The sequence below is a fragment of the Pseudophryne corroboree genome, chromosome 12, assembly GCF_028390025.1.
Source record: "Pseudophryne corroboree isolate aPseCor3 chromosome 12, aPseCor3.hap2, whole genome shotgun sequence".
Lineage (NCBI taxonomy): Eukaryota > Metazoa > Chordata > Amphibia > Anura > Myobatrachidae > Pseudophryne > Pseudophryne corroboree.
The window spans coordinates 121,655,962-121,682,546 of record NC_086455.1 but is presented as its reverse complement, the minus strand read 5'-3'; the positions used below and the strand labels follow the sequence as shown (position 1 = coordinate 121,682,546).

The 26,585-nt window shown below is 47.6% G+C and overlaps 1 protein-coding gene across 13 annotated transcripts in view; it reads right to left on the bottom strand.

Annotated features, from left to right (window-relative positions):
• Window positions 1–2,220, bottom strand: part of KTN1 (kinectin 1) — a 277,158-nt gene extending 274,938 nt beyond the window's left edge. For 6 of the 13 annotated variants that reach the window (XM_063947960.1, XM_063947964.1, XM_063947965.1 and 3 more), the window contains exon 1: window positions 2,053–2,218. The gene's annotated coding sequence lies outside the window, so the exon portion shown is untranslated. Of the gene's footprint in view, window positions 1–2,052 lie in introns of all 13 variants that reach the window. The other 7 variants (XM_063947958.1, XM_063947963.1, XM_063947962.1 and 4 more) reach the window with 2 other exon arrangements.
• Between the last annotated feature and the right edge of the window lie 24,365 nt (window positions 2,221–26,585).

The window sequence follows — 26,585 nt, the reverse complement described above, 5'->3', positions numbered from 1 at the left end:
ATTACAGAGGAACTAACCGTCCTTTAAAGTTCTGTTTTATAGAATACCAAATACTAACGTCTTTAAGTAAGAACGTGAAACTAACTTGAAAGACAGGAACAACTGAAAAGCTGACAGGAAGGAGGATTGTGATGCAATTATGACCACCCCCTGCCTTCCCAACCTTACAAATCAGTGTCAGAACTTACAGTGCAAACTTCACGTGGGTCTGGGAACCTCCGGCACTCCAGCTGGCTGCGCACCCTGTGCAATCTGCCTAAGGCTGCCTAGACCTTCATTAGATCATGACAGCAATGGTTTATGACCTGCAATGATCTAATGATTACAGATGCCGTCTAAATCATACTGAACTTATAAAACATAAGCATAGCCCATATAAAAACGTCATAGTAACTCAAGCTTCATTTGAACTTAAACTGTTTACTACATATTCTCAGAAGACTCAATAAGAAAATAGTTGGATAAAATTTTAGGCAGTTGCTGAACCAAACCTCGATCTTATTATCTTTCCATGACTGAACAGGTAAGTAACGCAATATGCTGCAAGGCAGAAATACGGCATTCCCTGCTGAGGACCTGCACCCTCAGGAGTAAAGCCATGCAAGTCTACAGGTCTGTTAAAAAAAAAAAAAAAAATGTGATAAATGGTCATTCAAATGGTGTCTACCTGCTGCAATCCTAGTTACAGTATTTTACATTATAACAGAAAGGTCCATAAACCAAGAATACTGTGGAAACATATCAAAGAAAAAACTGAAGAACGTCATCCACATCTTAACACAGCGCCACTTCAAATTAAAACAAGACTCAAATGGGACAAAACCTGTTTGTCCATTTAAAAAGTAAAAACTTGCTTCACACATTATCTACTTATAGTTCTACTTAAAAATCCTAAGAATTTTACTTGGGGCTTAGTGGACAGGAGCCCTTTGCAGTTTATTTCAGCATTGTTTTGGGATGTGGCATTTCTGTGTATCACTATATCATATCCTGCACAGGCCCCACAACCAGTGGAACGCCAGGAGAGCTCATGGGACAGTTTATGGCTGATTACTAACCTAGTCACAATAGGTCTGAATGAGTCGGGTCAATGACTATATGCCGAATAGGCACAGACCCAACTGGGCATTACCTGCAGCTTAATGATATGCCAAATGTTACAAGCCACAGCCAGCAAGTCCCAGTGCACAACTCCTTGCCTAGGGCACCACTATATGACCAGACATGGGAGGGCCATTAGTTGGTAATCCTTTGCCACTACTATATGACCAAACTTGGGGCACCATTCCTTACCTAGACATTGAGCCTCCTAAGGCACTACTAGATGTACAGACATGGGTCCCACAAAGCCACCACTCCTTGCCCAAACATGGGTTCCTCTAATACATCACTATATGACCAAGCAAGGTGGCACCACACCTTGTGCAGACTTGGGTCCTCCTATGCCATCACTATATGACCAGGCAAGGGGGCACCACACCTTGGGCAGACACGGGTACTCTTATGCCATCACTATATGATCAGGGAAGGGGGCACCACACCTTGGGCAGACATGGGTACTCCTATGCCATCACTATATGATCAGGCAAGGGGGCACCACACCTTGGGCAGACATGGGTACTCCTATGCCATCACTATGTGACCAGGCAAAGGGGCATCATACCTGCCCAGACAGGGCTCCAGCGACCAGATAAGAAGAGGTAAGAGCACCGTGGTGACATTATTATAGATTGCAGGCTTGCAGCCATGATACCAAGCTGGGGGCAGCACGTTATCCTGCTACAGGCGGTGTCCGGTTCCCATCCATGGGGCGGCCTGCACAGTGATTGGAGATGGGTGTGCACAGGGGGAATCATCCTGCCTCACTCCCACATGGCTCTCAGCTGCCTGAGATACGCGAGAGATCTCCGCCTCCACCCCTGCCGGAAAGGGTTACGAGTTCCCGGTATAAGGTGGAACACAGGAGGCAGCGCTCTCAGGCCTCTGTAAAGCAGCTATCGGGCCGCCTCATCTCACTCTCACACCCGAGGCCTGGCCGGGCCCGCCGCTCACCTGCTCTGAGCCGCCGCCGTTACACTCCCCTCGGCCTCCTGGGCGCTGGATGTACGGCCGGTCCCCCTGGTCTCATTCAGATCCCGACACTGGAGGAGGAGGAGGGCAGGGAGAGACGGAGGGAGGAGCCGGGCCCGTTGTAGCCGCACGTCAGTTCAGCCGGCCCCCTTCACCCAGTCACCACCAGCAGGCGGTCGGGCCAAGGAGCACAGTGATGTGATGTGAGTGCTGCAATCTCAGCTGCTCCTGCCAAGTGCACAGGGACTGAGGTGCCCGGGGGGCAGGAGAGTCCTCATCATGTACCTGGTGCTGCTCTGCCATGCTCTCTATACTGTAGACGTATTTGGTCCTGTATGTACCATATTAATACCCTAATATTCATCCTGCTGCAATCCCAGATGCTACTTCCAACTGTGCACAGGGACTGAGGTGCCCGAGCAGAAGCATCCTAATAATGGGGGTAATTCAGACCTAATCGCTAGGCTGCGTTTTCGTACAGCGGGCGATCAGACCTAAACTGCGTATGCACCGCAATGCGCAGGGCCGCAGGCGTGTTGCACAGGTACAAAGCGGATCGCCGTTTAGGGATGGGTTTTTGCGAGGAATCCATTCGCACGGGCGTTCGCAAGGAGATTGACAGGAAGAAGGCGTTTTTGGGTGGCAACTGACCGTTTTCAGGGAGTGGTTGGAAAAACGCAGGCGTGTCCAAGCGTTTGCAGGGATGGTTCCAATTCCAGTCCTGGACAGGCTGAAGTGATCGCAGCGGCTGAGTAAGTCCTGGGCTGCGCATAGACTGTACAAGATCTGTTCATACAGCTCTGCTACACATGCGTTCGCACACTTGCACAGCTAAAATACACTCCCATGTAGGCGGCAACTATCTGTTCGCAGCAGTGCAAAAATCGCCTGCTAGCGATCAGGTCTGAATTAGGCCCTATGTGCCTGGTGCTGCTCTTCCTTGATCTATACCAGGTATGGGGAACCTTTGGCCCTTCAGGTGTTGTAAAACTACACATCCCAGCATGCCCTGCAACAGTTTTTGCATGGCCAAATAGCAAAACTGTAGCAAGGCATGCTGGTATGTGTAGTTCAACAACAGCTGGAGGGCCGAAGGTTCCCCATCCCTGATCTGTACAGATATATTGGGGCTAGCTAGCCCTGCAGAAGTGCAGAAATTGCTATTTGTCGATTTTCGCACTTCTGCTCATGCGCGTATGGCACGAGGTCTTAAACTGTGATCGAACAAATCGCAGTTTAAGAGCTGGCGGGGGGGCGGTGACGGGGCGTTTTGTGGGCGTTGATGCACCAATTGGGAGGCGCGGTTCATACAATGCAGGCGTGTCTGGGTCGTTTGCGGGGTGGGCCGCCGCGGCTGCATGACAGTCGCAGCCACTGCGACCTAAAAGATGGATACCCTCTGACTGTGTAGGCAGGAGGCAACCCTAATCATGTGAGCAGTGATGAGCTGGCATGTTAGCGGGGATGGGCAGGATCCGGCTTGCGGGGCGGACTTGCCATGTGCTGGGCGTCGCCACACATGTTAGAGAAAAGGGTTGTAGTTGTGCGATTTGTCACACAGCTACAACCCATGCAGAGCTGTCTTAACAGCAGTGTAGGCCCCTCCAGTGTTAGGGGTGGGGTGCTATTAGTGGCAGCTTTGATGTCCCGCGTGCGGTAGGGGGTGTTCTATCTTCCGCTCAGTATGTAGGACCTGAAGCAGTAATTTCTGCTAATTACTCCTTTACTGCACAGATGGGGCTAAACTGTAGAAGGGGGCATTGGGCTGAATTAAGAAGCCCTGGTACATGACTTCCAGGGTGGTAGGGGGTGTTTAATACCCAGGGGAGGGGTGTATAGTGGAGTGGGCTTAATATTCATCATTTTCTGGTGGGAGTGCAGCTTGATTGACTGCAGATATCTCAAGTTCCTGAAAATAGATTTCTTAGCTTTTAATATTATAAGGAACTGGAGAGTCCCACCTTTCAGGAGGTTCTGGGGTCTTAGGGATCAGAGCTCAGGAGCCAGAGCAATTCACCAACGAAAATATAAACTATATATTAGGCGTGTGGAGCTGGAGCAGGGACCAGCTGCCTGAAGGCTGATATCTCCGGTTCTGGGCATAGTAGAGACAAGCTGCCAGTATCCACCAAAAGTGGAGAGTCACAGCTTTTGGAGTATACCCTCATAAAAACTCTAAGTCAGACAGAACCTGAGATATCTGGCTGGCAAGAGCAATTAACAGGCTTGGATGGGGACCACTGCTTTCAAGTCGGATATCTCCGGTTCCCCAGGGCCGATTTTCAAATATCTGCTACCCCTGGAAAGAGGGGACCCTCAGCTATCAGCCTAGGACCCTTATACTCCTGGGGCCCTTGGGCAAGAGCCCATTGAGCCCATACGAAAAGATGGCCATGAGCCCATGCTGCATCAGGCCCATTGTCCTTGACTGCTTTATGTACCAGTAATACACTAATAGTCTCTGTGCATATGAAGTTGTAGAAGCCAAGCCAGGCCGGAAGCCTGTGGTCAGACCTGCAAGAGGCAGGAAGGACTGAGACTTTTGCAGGGTTGGACTAGCCCACAGGAGTACAGGGGAAACTCCCGGTGGGCCCCCACCGCCTTCTCTAGGGATCAGGGTCCAGACTGTGCACTTGAATTCTACATTATATATGTTACCTTATACTACACGAGATGACTATGATGTGTTTTCTATTGTGTATTGCTGTTATTAATCTGATAAATGATCATGCATGCACAAGCAGTATTTACTATATAAAGTTGTCAAGGGCTCCAGCCCATGAATTCTTTAATGGTTAGCCAAGCATATGTGGTGGCTGGCCACACACCCTCTGTAGAGTGGCCACACCCCTAAATATGGGGGCCCTACCACTGCATTCCCCTGGTAGGCCCTTCATGCCCCAGTCTGACACTGGACTTTTGTGTTGCAGACTAGCTGCCCTGTTAGGGGGCAATAAGTGAGCTGGTGCCCTGAGTGAGGCTGTTTTTTGTTTTTATTTCGTTATACAAGGGGTGGGGAACCTTTTTACTACCAAGGGCCATTTGGATATTTATAAAATCCTTCGGCGGCCATACAAAAACTATCAACTTAAAAATGAGTCTGCCCCCAGTAGTTATACCCCGAGTAGTTATGCCCATTAGTGGTACTGGGTGCGCGCATGTGCGCCAAACAATGGGACGTGATACACATATGCCTCCAATAGTGCAGTGCCAGATACACAAATGCCCCACAGTGCCAGATACACATTGAACCACGGTACCAGATACACATTGCCACACTGTGCTGCTCACCACTGCTGCTGTGTGTCAGGAGAGGAGACCGCAGCGTGCGCCTCTCCTGCCCCTTAGAGCTCTGTCAGGCGGCGGCGTGTCTCAGCTGTCAGGGGTCAGGGCAGGGAGGAGATCGCAGCTATGTTGGGCGGTGGCGGGTTATAGGACCTCAAACCAGCTACCGGTTCCTGAGCCAATCAGAGCTCGCGGATTGGCAGCGGCAGCTCCTGATTGGCTGCCGGTCCACGAGCTCTGATTGGCTCATTGATGCAAACGCTCCTGTAGTGGTGCAAGTAGAATATCAGGAATCAGCGTTCAGTGGCATCGCACTTACCAGCATGCTGGTGCGTGGGCCTCCGCAGGGCACGTCCCCAGCTTGATGCTGCATGTGTACCCTGTCCCTAGTGCACAGAACCCACTACCTCTGTGCACCCCTGAATTCCATCTGGCGTGTACCCTGCTGTGTTTCTGACATCTGTACTGCATGGGCGCCGCCATGACACTTGCGCTCAGCTGACTCGATTACATCCAGTCCTGCGCTGTGTGTGCACACATGACTCAATCATCCAATGCCTGCTGACCAGGGGGTATAAAGCCAGAACACCGGCTCAGTATCATTGCCTTGAACGACGCGTCGCATCCAGTGTATAGTGTCTCCTGAGACTTCCTTGTGTCAGCTCTTCCGTGGAACTACAGACACCAGCCATCCAGCCCGGCTACAGCTCCTTCCACAGTCTGCTACCACTACTACTTGCAGTAAGAGACTCTTACCAGGTACTGCCTTTCCATACTCATCTCTGTGTTGTTACTCTGCATCAGCACTGTGCTATTCCACCTGCACTAAAGCATCCAGCTTAAAGTTTCCTACTGTCTCCTGCAAATAGCCAAGCCTGGCACTGTGGTTATTGGGGGTCATTCCGAGCTGATCGCTAGCTGCCGTTGTTTGCAACGCAGCGATCAGGCTAAAAATCTTCATTTCTGCGCATGCGTATGGCCCGCAGTGCGCAGGCGCGACGTACTTTCACAAAAAAACTATGCAGTTTTGCACAAGGTCGAGCGACTCTTTTCAGTCGCTCTGCTGATCAGTGAGTGATTGACATGAATGGGGCGTTTCTGGGAGGTAGCTGACCGTTTTCCGGGAGTGTGCTAAAAAACGCAGGCATGTCAGATGAAAACGCAGGCATGCCTGGGGAAACGGAGGAGTGGCTGGCTGAACGCAGGGCGTGTATGTGACGTCAAAACAGGAACTAAACAGTCTGAAGTGATGGCAAGGTAGGATTAGGTCTGCAGCTACTCAGAAACTGCATGAAAATATTTTGGAGCAGTTCTGTGAACCTTTTGGTCGCACTTCTGCTAAGCTAAGATACACTCCCAGAGGGTGGTGGCTTAGCGTTTGCATTGCTACTAAAAGCAGCTAGCGAGCGATCAACTCGGAATGAGGGCCATTGTGCATTGCTAACTGTGTGATCCGGTTACAAATTCCTATCGGTATCCAGGGCCTGGGCAGCAATTTGAGTACCTTATGGCAATAAACCTACATATATACAGTCAGGAACTATATATATGTAAATCCCCCGCCATTTTCTATCGCTGAAAGCGGGACAGAAGCCCGCTGCTGAGGGGGCGGGGCCTTCTTCCTCAGCACACCAGCGCCATTTTTCTTCACAGCTCCGCTGGAAGGACGCTCCCCAGGCTCTCCCCTGCAGTATCCTGGTAGCAGAAGGGTAAAAAGAGAGGGGGGGGCACATAAATTTAGGCGCAAAAGTTATATTTCAGCAGCTATTGGGTAATCAGTGTATCCCTGAGTTATATAGCGCTGTGGTGTGTGCTGGCATACTCTTTCTCTGTCTCCCCAAAGACCTTTGTGGGGTCCTGTCCTCAGTCTGAGCATTCCCTGTGTGTGTGCTGTGTGTCGGTACAGCTGTGTCGACATGTTTGATGAGGAGGGTTACGTGGAGGCGGAGCAAGTGCAGATAAATGTGGTGGTGCCGACACCTGATTGGATGGATATGTGGAAGGTCTTAAATGACAATGTAAAATCTTTACATAAAAGGTTTGATGACGTTGCAGCCGGGGGACAGCCGGGCCCTCAACCCGGGCCTGCCCAGGCGCCTCAGAGGCCGTCAGGGTCTCAGAAACGCCCACTATCTCAGTTGGTTGACACGGATGCCGACACGGAGTCTGACTCCAGTGTCGACGTGGATGAGGCACAATTACAGCCTAAAATGACCGAGGCCATCCGATACATGATTATTGCAATGAAAAATGTTTTACACATTTCAGAGGATGACCCTGTCCCTGACAAGAGGGTACATATGTTCGGGGAGAAAAATCAGGCAGTGACTTTTCCCCCGTCTCATGAATTAAATGAGTTATGTGAAGAAGTGTGGTCTTCCCCTGATAAGAAAGTGGTAATTCCCAAAAGATTACTAATGGCGTACCCTTTCCCGCCCACGGATAGGTTACGTTGGGAATCCTCCCCTAGGGTGGACAAGGCGCTGACGCGCTTATCTAAAAGGGTAGCCCTGCCGTCTCAGGATACGGCCGCCCTTAAGGAGCCTGCGGATAGGAAGCAGGAGGGTATCTTGAAGTCAGTGTATACACACTCTGGTACTCTACTGAGACCGGCTATTGCTTCAGCCTGGATGTGCAGTGCTTTAGCAGCATGGACAGATACGCTGTCAGAGGGGTTAGATACCCTGGACAGGGATACTGTATTGCTAACCCTTGGCCATATTAAAGACGTCTTCTTATATAAATGGGATGCCCAGAGGGACATTTGCCTGCTGGGCTCTAGAATAAATGCAATGTCCTTTTCTGCCAGGAGGGTCTTATGGACTCGGCAATGGACAGGGGATGCCGACTCTAAAAAACACATGGAGGTTTTGTTTTATAAGGGTGAGGAATTGTTTGGGGACGGTCTCTCGGACCTCGTATCCACAGCAACAGCTGGAAAGTCGACTTTCTTGCCACAGGTTTCCTCACAACCTAAGAAAGCACCGTATTACCAAATGCAGTCCTTTCGTTCTCAAAAAAGCAGGAAAGTCAGAGGGGCATCCTTTCTTGCCAGAGGCAGGGGTAGAGGAAAAAAGCTGCACCATGCAGCCAGTTCCCAGGAATAAAATTCCTCCTCGGCTTCCACTAAGTCCACCACATGACGCTGGGGCTCCACAGGCGGAGCCAGGAGCAGTGGGGGCGCGTCTCCGAAACTTCAGCGATCAGTGGGTTTGCTCACAGGTGGATCCTTGGGCTAAACAGATTGTATCTCAGGGATACAAGCTGGAGTTCGAAGTGACCCCCTCTCACCGTTATCTAAAATCAGCCTTGCCGGCTTCTCCCACGGAGAGGGAGGTAGTCCTGGCGGCAATTCACAAGCTGTATCTCCAGCAAGTGATAATAATGGTACCCCCCTTCAGCAGGGAAAGGGTTACTATTCCACACTGTTTGTGGTACCGAAACCGGACGGTTCGGTAAGACCCATTCTGAATTTAAAATCCTTGAACATTTATATGAAAACGTTCAAGTTCAAAATGGAATCGCTCAGAGCGGTCATTGCAAGCCTGGAAGAGGGGGATTTTATGGTATCTTTGGACATCAAGGATGCGAACTTGCATGTCCCCATTTATCCGCCTCACCAGGAGTAACTCAGATTTGTGGTACAGGACTGTCATTACCAATTCCAGACGTTGCCGTTTGGTCTGTCCACGGCTCCGAGAGTATTTACCAAGGTAATGGCGGAAATGATGGTACTCCTTCGGAAGCAGGGAGTTACAGTTATCCCGTACTTGGACGATCTCCTCATAAAGGCGAGGTCCAGGGAGCAGTTGTTGCTCAGCATAGCACTCTCTCAGGATGTTAGGCGCCGGGGTCCGCTCGTCGGTGCGGCCCGGCGCCTAGCAACCAGGGACGCCATGCGCGTACAGCCGCCGGCTCCCTGGCAACGCTAGACGCCGGGCGCACGGAGCCGCTCTGACCCTAGCAACGGGGACGCCACGTTCGGGCCGCGTTCCCCGTTGCTGGGTCTGTTCTAATTATTTTATGGTGTGCTGGCCGTGCAGCTTGCAAGCTGCACGGCATTCATTGTGATTACCCAGTCTGGCTCCTGATTGGGGAGCTCTCTGTTATAAGCACCCTTTGGACTTCCCACAGACGCCGGTGATAGCTTCCTGTTTGCCTGTGTCAGTTGCAGAGAGTTCCAGTCTTGCTCAATCCGGTTGTTCCTGTCCTCAGTGGTCCTGTACTCGGAAAGTTGTCATCATTCCTGGAGTCTGACCGAGCACCTTTAACATCCTGTGGTGTTCGTGAGTCGCGGCGCAGCCGTGTGTTGCGGCTTGTCCGCTTACTGTTTATTATTTAGTATATTTGTGTTCTGGAGCTTTTGCGGAGGATTCCGCTCCCACAGATCCACTCTGATATCCAGCGGTGCTGGATAGGAGTAATGGATCGGGGGATCCTTGGTTGTCCTTTTCCCTGGCGGCTAGTCCGCACATACCTTTGGTTTAAGTTAGTTAGCTTGTAACCCCTGGCCTGGTTGCTTAGTCAGAGGGCCCCTTGTTATCACCCTGTCTCGGATTTCCCTTTGTCTCCCATTAAGACCTGAGGGGGCATCGGGGTTGGGCAGACATAATCCGCCCTTCGAACGCGGCTGCCATGGGCTCAAGCAACCATAGTCTCGCAGGGGATTTCTGATAACACGGGCGAGACAACGGAGTTAGGGCGCCAGGGGTTACTAGGCTCTCCTGCTCCCACTACCAGCAGATCTTCCCTGTACTCAGACCTCTGCCATAAGATCTCCTCTGGTCTGGAGTTCGGCAATCATAACACAGGAAGTGTTGCAACAGCACGGCTGGATTCTGAATATGCCAAAGTCGCAGCTGATTCCTACGACGCGTCTGCCCTTCCTGGGTATGAATCTGGACACAGAACAGAAGAAGGTGTTCTCCCGGAGGAGAAGGCTCAGGAGTTGGTGATGCTGGTCAGGGACTTCCTGAAACCAAAACAGGTGTCGGTGCATCACTGCACGCGGATCTTGGGAAAGATGGTAGCATCATACGAAGCCAATCCCTTTGGCAGATTCCATGCCAGGATCTTTCAGTGGGATATTTTGGACATGTGGTCCGGATCGCATCTTCAGATGCATCGGATGATCACCCTGTCTCCGAGGGCCAGGGTGTCTCTTTTGTGGTGGCTGCAGAGTGCTCATCTTCTCGAGGGCCGCAGGTTCGGCATACAGGACTGGGTCCTGGTGACCACGGATGCAAGCCTCCGCGGATGGGGTGCAGTCACTCAGGGAAGAAACTTCCAAGGGCTGTGGTCAAGTCAGGAGACTTGTCTTCTCATAAACATACTGGAATTAAGGGCCATATACAACGCCCTGAGTCAAGCGGAGCCCCTGCTTCGAGGTCAACCAGTGCTGATTCAGTCAGACAACATCACGGCGGTCGCCCATGTAAACCACCAGGGCGGCACAAGAAGCAGAGTGGCAATGGCGGAAGCCACAAGGATTCTGCGTTGGGCGGAGAATCACGTGCAAGCACTGTCAGCAGTGTTCATTCCGGGAGTGGACAACTGGGAAGCAGACTTCCTAAGCAGGCACGACCTCCACCCGGGAGAGTGGGGACTTCATCAAGAAGTCTTCGAGCAGATTGCACATCGGTGGGAATGGCCACAGGTGGACGTGATGGCATCCCGCCTAAACAAAAAGCTTAAAAGATATTGCGCCAGGTCAAGGGACCCTCAGGCGATAGCTGTGGACGCACTGGTAACACCGTGGGTGTTCCAGTCGGTCTATGTGTTTCCTCCTCTTCCTCTCATACCCAAGGTGCTGAGAATAGTAAGAAAAAGAGGAGTGAGAAAAATTCTCATTGTTCCGGATTGGCCAAGAAGGACTTGGTACCCAGAGCTACAAGAGATGATCACAGAGGACCCATAGCCTCTGCCTCTCAGACAGGACCTTTTGCAACAGGGGCCCTGTCTGTTCCAAGACTTACCGCGGCTGCGTTTGACGGCATGGCGGTTGAACGCCGGATCCTAGCGGAAAAGGGTATCCCGGATGAAGTAATTCCTACGCTGATAAGAGCTAGGAAGGATGTGACAGCTAAGCATTATCACCGTATATGGCGAAAATATGTTGCTTGGTGTGAGGTCAGTAATGCCCCTACTGAGGAATTCCAGCTGGGTCGATTTCTGCACTTCCTACAGTCAGGTGTGACTATGGGCTTCAAATTAGGGTCCATAAAGGTCCAGATCTCGGCCCTATCCATTTTCTTTCAAAAGGAACTGGCTTCACTGCCTGAGGTTCAGACGTTTGTAAAGGGAGTGCTGCATATTCAGCCTCCTTTTGTGCCACCAGTGGCACCTTGGGATCTTAACGTTGTGTTGGATTTCCTGAAATCCCACTGGTTTGAGCCACTTAAGACCGTGGAGCTAAAATATCTCGCGTGGAAAGTGGTCATGCTGTTGGCCTTAGCGTCGGCTAGGCGGGTGTCAGAATTGGCGGCTTTGTCATGTAAAAGCCCCTATCTGATCTTCCATATGGACAGAGCAGAATTGCGGACTCGTCCCCAATTTCTCCCTAAGGTGGTATCATCGTTTCATTTGAACCAACCTATTGTGGTGCCTGCGGTTACTCGGGACTTGGAGGATTCCAAGTTGCTAGACGTAGTCCGGGCTTTGAAAATATATGTTTCCAGAATGGCTGGAGTCAGGAAGACTGACTCGCTGTTTATTCTGTATGCACCCAACAAGCTGGGTGCTCCTGCTTCGAAGCAGACTATTGCTCGCTGGATCTGTAGCACGATCCAGCTTGCTCACTCTGCGGCTGGATTGCCGCATCAAAAATCGGTGAAAGCCCATTCCACAAGGAAGGTGGGCTCTTCTTGGGCGGCTGCCCGAGGGGTCTCGGCATTACAGCTTTGCCGAGCTGCTACTTGGTCGGGTTCAAACACATTTGCTAAGTTCTACAAGTTTGATACCCTGGCTGAGGAGGACCTTGTGTTTGCTCATTCAGTGCTGCAGAGTCATCCGCACTCTCCTGCCCGTTTGGGAGCTTTGGTATAATCCCCATGGTCCTTACGGAGTCCCCAGCATCCACTAGGACGTCAGAGAAAATAAGAATTTACTCACCAGTAATTCTATTTCTCGTAGTCCGTAGTGGATGCTGGGCGCCCGTCCCAAGTGCGGACTTCTTCTGCAATACGTGTATATAGTTATTGCTTAATAAGGGGTTATTGTTATGAGCCATCCGTTGAATGAGGCTCAGTTGTTGTTAATACTGTTAACTGGGTATGGTTATCACAAGTTGTACGGTGTGATTGGTGTGGCTGGTATGAGTCTTACCCTGGATTCCAAATCCTTTCCTTGTAGTGTCAGCTCTTCCGGGCACAGTTTCCTTAACTGAGGTCTGGAGGAGGGGCATAGAGGGAGGAGCCAGTGCACACCAGATAGTACCTAATCTTTTCTTTAGAGTGCCCAGTCTCCTGCGGAGCCCGTCTATTCCCCATGGTCCTTACGGAGTCCCCAGCATCCACTACGGACTATGATAAATAGAATTACCGGTGAGTAAATTCTTATTATTTGACTTTTTATCTAAAGACTTTGTCCGCTTCCACGCTGAGATTCACCTGTATTTGCCATTGCTCCAGTAATCGTTATATTTTCTGTGTGCTGTCAATAAAACCTCATTGCACACATGCGCAGGAACTTATTACAGCCTCATTTCCTCCACCGCACCACCACTGACCCACTAGTGCCACTCCAGGAACAGACACAGACCTGACATTGAATTTTCTTAGTGGTACTGATAGTAAAAATGGGCATGGGTACGTGTCATGAGGGAGCATGGTCACACAAAACTAGGGGAGTGGCTACATGACAATAGGGGCATGGCCACATTATGCCACGCACCCTAATGCCCCTTACACATTATACCAACCACTGTAATGCCCATTACACATTATGCCACACACCGTAATGCCCCTTACACGTTATGCCAACCACTGTAATGCCCATTACACATTATGCCACACACCATAATGCTTATTACACATTATGCCACACACCGTAATGCCCATTACACATTATGCCACACAACGTTAGGCTTATAACATATTATACCACACACCATAATGCCTATTACATTTTACATTTTATACCACACAAAAAAATGCCCCTTACAAATTATGCCCCACAGTAAGGCTTCTATTTACTTGCTGCCAGGGGTTTCATGGCAAAAGATGCAGCTTTCTGCATCTTCTCCTTGTGGCGCCAGCGTTCCCCGGCACGTCTGGGTAACGCTATACATGCAGTGGCATAATTATACATTTTGTGCCCCCCCCTCCCCATGGCATTTTAGTGCTGCTTACACGCATAATTCTCCCCTGTAGTACCGGTTGTACACAAAATGCCCCCTGCAGTGCCGCTTACACACATAACGCCTCTAGTAGGACTTACCGCCCAACATGCTCGTCTCCAGGGGTTTATTGCTTATTGGCAAGTGTTACATGTTCATTGGCAGAGGTTGCATGCTCATTGCGGACAGAGACCCTGCACCCAGCGGTGTGCTGGTGGTACGTATTTCTTAATGGTACTCCATACCACTCTACTTTCAGCACTGTGCCTCTGCCTGATTGCCAGGCAGAGGCATTCACGGGCGGCGATGCGCATTGCGGTGGCATTGTGGGAAAACGGGGACAGGGTGGCGCTGTTTTCGGGGGGCCATGTGACGTCATACATGGCCACTGCATGCAGAAAATGGCGGCGACCCTACTGCCTTCGCGGGTTTCACTTATTCAACGATAAGATCGCAATTGGAGTGAGATGGCATCGCTGGCAGTCATTGGCATGCTAGGCGGCCTTGCCCTGTGCTGGGCGGCCTCCAGCATACGAGTGATAGCAATTGCAGTTTTGCTTTTTGGGCAAAACTGCAACTGAAGCTGAATAAGGCCCTAAATACCCTAGATTGTTAGAACATGTTTGATCTAATTATATGTGAATAAACATGGAAGTCACATTAATGGTGCAGATATCTTAATAAAAAAAGATTGTAGAATAATATATCCAGGGCCAGCAACAGATGTCTTGGGGCCCAGTACAGTGATATCTCTGGGGCCCCCTCAGAGCAACGGAATTTGCTGCGCTATATAATAAACTGTTATTAAATATATTTATTTATCTACAGTATACAGATATATAAATATGTATTGAGAATACTGATTTTCATACACTTTAAATGAAGCCGCTGCGGCCGCTATACTTAATCCACAACCTACTGACTTTTTACACCGTTAGCGTACAGAGTCCCGTACAGAGTACGGACTTTGCGTACAAACGCAGCGCTGGCTATACAAAGTACACACAGCGCGTACACACCCAATGATACACCGTGAACCCTTAATAGCTATGCAATGCGATAATAATACACTTTAAACCTTAGCAGGGAAAGGAAGACACAACACCAGATTGTAATTAAACTACTGGGTTCCGACACCACAGCGTATTATTACTGAAAGGGGGTTACAATAACAAAGCAATACAATACAAAAGAATAATGGCTACAGTCAATGATACATACTTGTTTGGATTTCGCCGAACGCTACCCAGTCTGGTCCTCGGTCATCTAGATAGATAACTTTGTGAGTCTTGTGCGACCAGGCCTGCAGCAGGCATCTTTTATACAATCTTCCAAAACTTAACACAATGGATACTGTAATCTCTTTGTCCATTGGACACAGGGATGGTCATTTACAGTACAGGAGAGGTCATAGGTCGGTTTGAATAGGTGGGCGATGTCTGTTCAAGATGCACTTGTGGGAGGTCTCCTCTGGGTTCCCGCCGCATACTTAATGTACAGTAAATACAGTTTATATCTATATTCTGCTCCTGCACATAACTATTCACAGGAACATGCGATCTTCCTCAAACCAACACCGGAATATTACCCTTACAATACCGTACAGCTGGATACCAAACACCACCTTATAACCTTGTTCTGTCCCCTCCTATCCTATAAAGGTGAATCCCTTTGTTCTGTTACCATTTAAACTGTTGTAACTTACTGATGTGGTGCAGAGAGACTATGTGTACATTGTGCACTATTTGGATTAAATATGTAATGTGTTTTGATAGCTTTCCATGCGTTCACAAACTCTACCGTAAATACTCATACCACGCGCTAATGTGCAGGACCGCAGGAGTGACCATATGCAGATTGCGGATATGTGCATGCACGGCAGACCAAATACATGCGCGGAGGCCATCTGTGTGTAGTTTGTACGTGATGTGTGTACTGCAATATTTTTCGACTTTGACAGTATATATCTCCTTCCTCCCCCACACACACCACGGTATGTCTCTCCCCAATAACTCCATGATGATTCCCTGCTCACATCCCTGCCGGACACTAAGTTGCATATACTTGGGTCCCTGCTGATCCTTAGGGCCCGGTACAGGTGCCCCCTTTGACTCCCCTCTGTTGCCGGCCCTGAATAAATCCTTTATATGTAGAAGCGTTCAACAGTGGGTATGATCCATGCAATGATGGAACCTCACCCAGGATGAAAAATAAAGCATAAAAAGATGTTGTACTGCAATATTTTTTTGACTTTGACAGTCCACCCTTTGGCAGTCACCAAAACTGCCACTATCTAATCAATAAACAGAAAAATATCTACACAATATCTACAGAAGTTTGGATCGTCGAGGGAGAGTTGTAGGTGGGAAATATATAACCTAGTGGGATAGTAAAAAGCATGTATGTATGACTCCATGTCTGAGGGGCATGTATCATCGTGCCGTATATGTAATAAGCTTCAAGGTATTGCAAAGCATACATTAAATCCTTCTCATCCCGTATTAAGGGTCTGTAAATGGGCCAACAAACACTACCATGCCCTTTTCGGCTTCTTGTTCCAACCAATGGAGTGCACATTTAGTTGATGATACATGGAGGGGGAAACATATGTGAGTGCTAGTATATGTGGATATCACCTGTCGACTATGTGTGCCATTAACTGGAGGTTGCAGAGATGAAGATAAGACACATATATAAAATACATTCACATAAACATTTTGGGTAGGTCTGATGTCTTTTCCGGATGGATGTATCTGGGCAGAGGGGGAAACAAAATAAAAACGGGTGAAAGAAACAGGCCATGAAATTCATTTGCAATCCTTACCATAACACTGTCTCTATGGATGGGTCATAAATTAAATCTGTTGCTATAACAGCGCCCTCGCTCCTTAGATTTATCAGATTTGTGCCGTGCTTGCGCCGCATTAGAATTCGAACACACCTAAATATCGAACCAATAATTATGACGACTCCCAGGATACAAAGGAGAAACTTCCCTACACTCATAATGACATTCTGAGCCCACTCTCCTAAACCTGAGAACCATGTGCGTGGGTTCAATCATGAGACCCAGCCGGTCAGTTCATTACTCACAGTCGCTAAGGTAAGGTTGTGCTTCCTCCCGAACTCCCACTTCACCTGCAAGATATCGTCCATCTTTTGATCGATGATCTTCGTGGGGTCGTCAGTGCTGTTTGTAATATACGTACAGCACTTCACACCATATTGAGTTGCCAGAGTAAAACAGTACCCACCTGTCACGGCTGTGACATAATTAAGGACCATCCTGTGCTGAATCAGTTCCTTCTTGTAAGCTTGTAACTCCCTTCCCGTATACCTGAAGGTGTCGTCATACATCTCAGTGATATTATCTATCAAGTTCGCTAGCGCATGAATATACCTATAATTTATAGTTCCTCTGGCAGTACGGGTGATGTCTAATGCGAGAAGGAAGTGAATCCCGGTGGATTCGTGGATCAAATCAGAGGCTGCGTGCTCTGCCCTATCTATGAGGTGTCTCTTGATGATGTGTTCATAGTGAGTATGAGTATAAGGAGCCTGAGCACTGCGGTGAACGTCTTTCATCTTATCATGGGTTATGATCATGACCTATGGCAGTACTCTCCCAATATAACACAATCCCTCTGAGCTCGGGGCAAAGCCACTTATACGCCTTCCTCCCACATATGAAATAGGCATCATCTGGGAGAACATAGGGGACAAAATATAAAATTACCATATTACAAATTTTCCAAGTAAAGAAACCAATCCCTAGTTCTCCCATCTGCTCAGTACAAGTATCGGGCTGGATGATATGAGCACAATACCCTGGCAATACTTTTCCAACCCACATGGTCTTGCTTCCACGGGTATACCTATACCGGAAATACCTTCCACTTTTGCCTATTTGGCGTACAAGTTCAGAGTCTATGGGTATGCTATCAGCTCTGTGTGAAAAGGTCATTGTCTGGTTATTCCACGTCACTTCCCAATATCCCGGTTTTCAGTAATTGGAAATATTAAAACACAATAAGGACCTGTCTACATGATACTGGTGGAGCTTCAAACTAGGGGGCCTAGAGATATTGAATTTCTTGTCCACCGGTCTCCCACCCCGTAATTCGAGTACCTCATCTATTGCTAAGGGTATGGTACTAATCCTGACTTGCTCTGACCTAGAGGTACCTGTGAGCACACCCAACATTCTGTCTGGTTTAAGACCTTACCCACTAGTGAGTGGTAATCACTCAACGGATGACGGTCCATGTCGATATTAAGGTTGGACTGACAACTCTGGATGCACCCATCCTCGACTATATTCTCACAATTCCTACAAATACAATATTCATCATACAATAACCCCTCACAGTGCCTCCGAGCTCCCTGACTACCAGAGCGCTTACTGATGCCAGCCTTTACTAAAGTGATGTGCTGATCATGAGATCCTACAAATTCATACTTGCCATCAGAACCCATTCCAGATCCCTGCTCGACCTCTCTGGGACCCTCACTAAAACAAACTGTCTTTATCAAAACCAGAATTACTAACAGAACCCGAAACGCAAAGGAAAAATGCAGGGGGAGGTGAAAAAAAGAAAGTGGTACGACAACCGTTCTAGGTCTTTTTACTCTCTGTGCTCAGATGCCTTTCAACAGTCCTGCCTCTCAACTTTCCCGGAACAGACACTCCAGTGATACGAGATTCTATACACTCTGCTCTTTGTCACGAGTTCTCTCCGGGTCAGCGACCTTCTTGCAGTGGGACGAGTGGACCCAAGTCTCTCTTTTGGTGACCTTCAATGCTGTCGTGCTGGTTAACAAGACTTGGTATGGTTCTTCCCACCTGTCTATGAGACAACCTGAGCGTAAGAAATTTCGAATCATCACATAATCCCCAGACTCAATGTCATGACAATTACTGTTCAGTAGGTCAGGAATCACCAGCTTTAAATTTCTTTGTTGATTTCTCAGCTGCTGGCTCATCCCAACCAAATATTTCACAGTCACTTCATTATTACATTTCAAATCATCCTGGGGGTCTATCATTACATGAGGTTGTCGACCAAAAAGAATTTTGAAGGGTGATAGGTTAAGGGGAGACCTGGGAGTGGTTCTGATGCTGTACAACACTAGTGGCAAAGCTTCTGGCCACAACAATCCAGTTTCAGCCAATAATTTGCTCAGCTTGTTCTTAATAGTGCTGTTCACTCTCTCCACCTTTGCACTCGCCTGTGGACGGTACAGAGTATGCAGCTTGCGATTAATTCCCATCAGTTTGCACATGACCTGAAAGACTGCACCTGTAAAATGGGTACCCCTGTCACTTTCAATTATCCTAGGAATACACACAAATTCCTGCACAATTTTCATTGCAGTGAACGTAGCAGTATTTGTGGCAGCAGGGAACGCTTCTACCCAGTTGGAAAATACATCAATACAAACTAACACATATTTTAAATTCCTACAGGGTGGTAACTGTATGAAATAGATTTGTATTACCTGAAAAGGTCCGTCTGTCGGAGGTAAATGGGATGGCTCTGTTGGTATTGACTTGCCAATATTCTTCCTCAAGCAAGTAAAGCATGTCATTGCTCTCTTACCCGCATGAGAAGAGAATCCTGGCATACACCAGTAGGCTCTTACCAGCTTGCACATACCCTCTTTGCCCAGATGAGTCAGACCGTGTGCCGCCTCAGCTAAGCTTGGAAGATATGCTCTGGGGGCCACCGGCTTACCTTGTTCACCTGTCCACAGTCCTGAGGATTCCTAGCCATACCCCTTTGACCTCCAGACCACCTTTTCCTGTAAAGAACACAAATCTTGCATTTCAATTAATTGTTGTGTGTTGATCGTGTTAAATGTCATCAGTGATGTTTGTTTGTATGGGGGTGCTGGCTGCTGATTTAGCAGCTTTGTCTGCCCGGCTGTTACCAAGTGAAATTGGGTCTTGGTTGTAAGTATGTGCTTTGCACTTGATAACAGCCACTCTGTCTGGTTCCTGTATCGCTGTTAGAAGCCTTTTTATGTGGGACGCATGCGCTACAGGTGTGCCAGCTGGCGTCATGAAATTTCTGAGGCGCCATAGGGCCCCGAAATCATGCACTACTCCAAAGGCGTACCTGGAATCCGTGTATATATTAGCTGACTTACCCTTGGCCAATTCACACGCTCTGGTTAGGGCGACCAACTCAGCAACTTGTGCTGAGTAAGGTGGGCCCAGGGTTTCAGCTTCTATGATACCTCTGTCGTCTACAACTGCATATCCAGTACACAGGTCTCCCGATTCTGTCTGTCTGTGGCAAATACCGTCAGTGTAGAAGGTAAAGTCCACTCCTTCCAGTGGGTTGTCACTAATGTCAGGTCTCGCAGTAAAAGTTTGGTTCAGGTATTCCATACAATCATGTGTATCGGTTTCTGCACTAAATCCTCCTTCACCATTATTCTCATCCTCCACCCTTTGTTCCTGTCCAGGCACACTTGGCAAGTAAGTTGCAGGATTTAGTGAGCTGCATCTCTTAATGGTGATGTTTACCGGGGCCATCAGTGATAATTCCCACTTTGTAAACCGAGCAGATGAGACATGTCTGGTTTGGGCTGAGTACAGTAAGGCTGATACTGCATGAGGTGTATGAATGGTCAGGTCATGTCCTAACACTACGTCCTCGCTTTTACTTACCAGCAAAGCAATCGCTGCAACACTTCGCAAGCAAGTGGGGAGAGACCGCGCTACAGTGTTCAACTGTGCACTGTAGTATGCTACTGGTCTGCTGGCATCACCATGTCTCTGAGTTAAAACGCCTGCCGCACACCCTGCACTTTCTGTACCGTACAATTCAAAGTGCTTCTCATAATCTGGCATACCTAATGCAGGTGCCTGTGATAGGGTCTGTTTGAGTCTCTCAAATGCCAGTTCGGACTCATCTGTGTGCGAGATCCGTTCTGGTTTGTTTGAAGAGACCATTTCTTGCAAAGGTAAAGCCAGTATAGAGAACCCTGGAATCCAGTTTCGACAGTACCCACAAATTCCAAGGAAAGTGCGGATCTGTTGCTACGTTTGTGGCAGAGTTATGTCGCGAATTGCCTGTATTCTATCAGCAGTGAGGTGTCTAAGTCCTTGAGTCAAGCAATGTCCCAAATATTTTACCCTGGTCTGGCACAACTGCAACTTATCCTTTGAAACCTTGTGTCCCATTTGGGAAAGATGAAACAGAAGCTGTTTCGTGTCTTTCAAGGACGATTCAAGTGAGTCAGAACACAACAATAAGTCATCGACATACTGTATTAGCACTGATCCACTCTCAGGTTGAAAGGATTGTAAACAGTCATGCAAAGACTGGGAGAAAATACTTGGGCTGTCAGAATGAAGAGGGACAGAAAAGAAAGCAGAACAGAGGTCAATGACAGTGAAAAATTTTGCAGTAGAGGGAATTTGCATGAGGATGACAGCTGGATTGGGCACTACGGGGAATTAGCTCTCAACTATCTTGTTTATCCCCCTTAGATCCTGCACTAGCCTGTAACCCCTCCCCCCACTCTCTTTCACAGGGAAGATGGGACTATTGGCGGTGCTGGACGTCCTGACTAGGATGCCCTGCTGTAGCAGCCGCTCTATGACAGGGTACACTCCTAATTCTACCTCTGGCTTCAGAGGATACTGAGGGATTTTTGGAGCTATCCTACCATCTTTTACTTGTACTACTACTGGAGCTACATTTGCCATCAATCCAGTGTCTTGTCCATCTTTGGTCCAAAGGGAACCCGGTATTTGTGAGATCATTCCCTCTACCTTTGATGGACACTTGTCTATAACAGCAGAATGCAACATTAGCCTTTGAGGGGTGTCTAATATATCTTGCACTTCTTGAGCATGGTTCTCAGGTATATCCAAGAAGACACCCTCAGGAATACAATATATGACACACCGCATTTTACACAATAGGTCTCTGCCGAGTAGATTAGTCGGAGCCGATGCAGCCAGCAGGAAAGAATGTTTGGTTTGCAAGGGCCCTATCGTAATCTCTGCAGGTCTACTCAAAGGATATTGTTGCACAGTTCCTGTTACTCCCATTGCCGAAATTGTTTTACCCGTGGTCTTTATACCTGATGTGGAATTCAACACTGACCTGGCCGACCCTGTATCTACAAGGAAAGGTAATGGTACACCAGCTACATCAACCGTTACCTCAGGTTCACTACCAAGGCTAGCCATCAACTTCACTGGCTGCAGACTACAGGTGTGGCCCAACCCCTATTGTGTGTTGAGACCCTCCCGCAGCGCATTGGCAGCTACAATATGTGAGGATGGTTGCTGAGAATTTTCGGAGGCCTGCCAGTCTCTCCTTGGGGGGTACCTCCTTGTTTCCCCTGCTTGTGGCTTGTAATTTCTCCTAAGTGGTCCCTGATCCCAATTATGTGCATTGTAGTGTGGTTCATATCCTGGTCTAGGGGGTCGGTATACATTATGTGTACCTTTATTCCTACATTCCCTCGAGTAATGTCCTACCTTTTGACAAGTATAGCATGTTACTACAGGGGTCTGGTGTTTCGGCTGATATGGCTTTTTTGTAAGTGCGTCTATACTTACTGTCATCAGCTTTTCCCCCTGAGACTCCCTGTGCTTACTGATGTTCCTATCGTGCTCGATAGCGGACTCTCTCAATGCAGCCACCGAGATACCTCTCCAGTTTGGTAGTGAGGTCTGCACTCTTGTTCTCAGTGCCTCCTTCAACCTGTCCATTAATACAGTAACAGCTACTTCCCTGTGATGTGCATTGTCTTTAATGTCCTCGATCCCAGTGTATCTAGCCATTTCCTGCAGTGCTCGATGGAAATATTCGGATGCCATTTCACCTTCTTTTTGTCTTAAGAAGAAAATGTTATTCCATTTGACAACAGTAGGGAAATACACTCCTAGTTGCAGATTGATTTGCTTTACGTTCTCCTGATTGTATTCATCAGTGAGAGGTACTTCTGCATCTAACTTACTGTCTGCTATAAATTTTGTGATGTCAATATTTGAGGGTAAACACACTCGTAGCACTGTTCGCCAATCTTTATTTGTAGGCTCATGGGCGTTACCTAACTCTTTAATGAATCTCTGGCATCCGACTAGATCTTTCCTGGGATCGGGAAATTCAGACATAATTGACTTTAACTCTGCCCGGGACCAGGGACAATGCATGGCAATGTTCCTGATGGGAGTTACTCCCTGATTGTCAGTTTTCCCGTTGGGGACTGCAATTACCCTGACAGGATTTAATTCAATTACATCCTTCTGGTTTGATTCTACAATGTGGGGAGCTATTGTCTCTGCATAATGTATGGTACAGTACTTACCTGTGGACACGACCTCACTTATCCCTCCGCTAATGGGCCTTGCTACAACTCTGGTTGGTTGGGCCGGTCCCACCCGAGTGTCCTGTATGGTGGCTGCTAGAGAGAGTGCCGATATCGTGCTGGGCTCATCTTCCTGCTCGCAGTCCTGGGGAAAATTTAAAACGGGATACAACTGGCAAGGGTTAGCATAGTACATTTATCAATTACTCTCCCATCCTGTACCAATGTACCATTGTCTGTAGCCACTTTCTCTCCCACAATATATGATGGTGGTGGTTCGGTCGCCATTGTTTTCCCGCTAGGTTTGGAACCTGCTACGCGAGCTAATTCCCTTTGCACATCCCCCTCCTGTTGCCATAAATTTAAACAATCTGTATGTCTAATCCTTTGTTTTCTGGATTTTATCAGACATATCCTTATCCTTAAGTTCTGCAATACCTCAAGGTTCAAAGCTGCCCACCCTAGGGAATGGTACCCTATCTTTGTTAGTCATACGTACCCATTCAGACAAAAAGTCTTCAGTGTGTGAACCATATTTTCCACACATAACAAACCTCGCTGACCCCTTGGGCCGCGGCTCTTCAACCTGAACCCTGGCTACAAAACGTCCACCGCTTTTGCAATTGGATCCCATTGCGGACTTTTTCCCTTTTTACGCAATCCCCAATGCACAATACGAATAGACGGTGAAAGTTCTTAGAGCGCTTTCACCCACTCCTTCTCCACTGAGTACCACGACTCACTCCAATAGTGACCACCGCGTACCCAGCGAGGTCCCTATCTGGTTTCTATTTACTGGAAGTGTTAGGAGTGACTTACCTATTCCAGTGAATATACACCGCTGGAGATTTTCCTGAGAGAGACCAGCGAAAACTCCCTATACACTTATACACAAATCACGCTTGCGTATGCTCTACACGGCACTATTGATACCGTGGTTCCACGCAAAAGCTTGTAAAAGGGGTATCAAGTTGCACTGTATATATCGCACCCACAAACGCGCGGTCCAATCGCACAGCGTATAGGTACTTGTTACCTATCTGCCGTACGACCACGGGTCAATGTACAAACTGCGACCCTCAGCCCGGAGCGTAAAAAGGTTTTATTTAAACTAAATGTTGGAAACCGAGCAATTTGTGCTATTGTAACGTGGCTACTGTTCCGCCCCCAAACTAAACAATGCTATTGTGTAATTTGTACTTAGCGGTCGTACCCTTACGCATGTTGCGTAAACACGCGACCGTGTGTATGTCTTTACGTTGCGTACGCAGTCCCGTACTTTGTCCGAGACACGTGTACAAAAACCGTACGTCCGCAATAGTACAAATCCCACACTTCTATAAATGTAAGTGATATTACCTATAATCATTTACTTAACACAACACAGTTGTCTTCTGTATAAACCTTTACAACTAGGCCAGGTTGCGTATGTGTCTTACACTTACTTCCTTAAATATTTATTTTATTTTTAACTTTATAGCACCAAATATCTCCGGTTTTCACATAGTTCTAAAATGAATCTAGCAATAATCAATAATTCAAATGGTATGATTCAGATTGGATAGCCATCTTGCAGAACATACATTGATATAAACACATACATAACGATAATATTATATATATGTACCATTCAGTGATCTCCTGAGACTCATTTACCCATTAAGTGCTTCTAATTTGCAAATGAATGCTATGTGCTATTGGCTGCCTGTAAATGTGTGGGTGGGGGGGGGGGTGTTTCCACTGCTAGGAAAAAGCAGTTACGCAGGTTAATTTGCATTTCAATGGCTATCTTATAGCAAGAGTTAACTGAATCTTAGAGGTAAAAGAAAAAAAAACTTTTTTTTATATCTGTGTGTACTTCTTACATCATGTATTCATCTTACTATTAACTTTTCACTAGGCCCAGCTGAAACTATTTGTAATTGACTATGGCATGGGTTAAATAAATGCATTGGTAACTCAAATGGTGATTTATTTATTTTTGACCAAGGAGAGCTGATTATTCCGGGCAGTGAAAATCAGCAATTTAGAAAAATGACCTTCCCAACATGGCCGCTGCTCCTCCCCCTTCCACATCCATGAGGGTTACACAAAATGGTGGACAGGCCATGTGGTTAGTCCAAAATGGAGGACAGACCATGCGGCTTCCTTTGTCACAAAGAAATCACACACCATGCAAGCCCCTGAAGTTATTTTAGGCCTGAGTTTAAAAAAACACTATATCAAGACTATTGCAGCAACTTTTAAAATGTACTTTTAACCCTACTTAACAGATAAGCAATCCAATCTGAATCAAACACAATATGACTAATTTGAACCTTGTTTTGCAACAATAAAAATACATTTTAGCATCTTAAATATTATGAGAAACGAATTGTCCCTTAAATTTCATATCAGCATCTTACTAATAACACAACACAATACACACGGATATGATTTTTTCATCAGCTTCTCAATGCGTCCATTGGAGCCGGTCAATTTCAGCCGCGTTTGTAATGTACAGTGCATTATTAAGAACGTGATATCGCAGACCAGAGCCCCCAATTGATAATGTCGATATTATCTTAAACCATAAAGCTATACCTTATAACACACTTTTACCATGGAGCCGCTACGGCCACTAAACTTAATATTCACTCTATATACCTTTTACGCTATTTGCGTAATGAGTCCCGTACCACGTACGGACTCTGCGTACAAATGCCGCGCTGAGGGTACAAAGTACACGTAGCGCGTACACACTCAATTGATACACCTTAAACCTTATACAGATAATCAATACAATAATGAATATACTTTAAACATTATGCAACAATGCAGTGTGATGCTATTACACTTTAAACCTTATGCAGCAATGCAGTGCAATGATATTACACTTTGCACCTTATGCAGCGCTTACGGTACAAAGTACCCGCAGCGCGTACACACCTTATTAATACACTTTTGAATCTTATACAGCATACCTCCCAACTTGACAGTTTCCTAAAGAGGGACACACGCGCGGCGGAGCCAACACGCGCTCCGAAAAAGGGACGTGGCCTAAGAAAAGGGGCGTGGCTTCACGGGAGAACCCGCGATCGCGAGCCATGCTAAGCAGGGCAGCGAGACACAGAGACTCCCAACTGCCCCCCTCACCGCGGGACACTGCGGCCCGCGGGTGGGACAGTCCCCAAAAAACTGGACTGTCCCGCGGGACAGTTGGGAGGTATGATACAGTTAGGCAATGTAATACACTTTAAACCCTAGCAGGGAAAAGAGGACACAACACCGATTTGTAGTTTAACACTGGGTTCCGACACCACAGAGTAATATATCTGAAAGGGGGTTAACAATACAATTATGCACTACAATACAACAGTAAATGGCTACAGTCAATGTACATACGTGAGAATATTCGCTTGCGCTTACTGGTCCAGTCCTCCGTTAATCAAATAGATAACATTTGTGAGTCTTTTGTGTGTCCAAGCCTGCTGCAGGCTCTCTTTATTCACTTCATCCAAAACATAACACAATGGATACTGTAATCCCGTTATCCATTGGACACAGGGATGGTCATTTA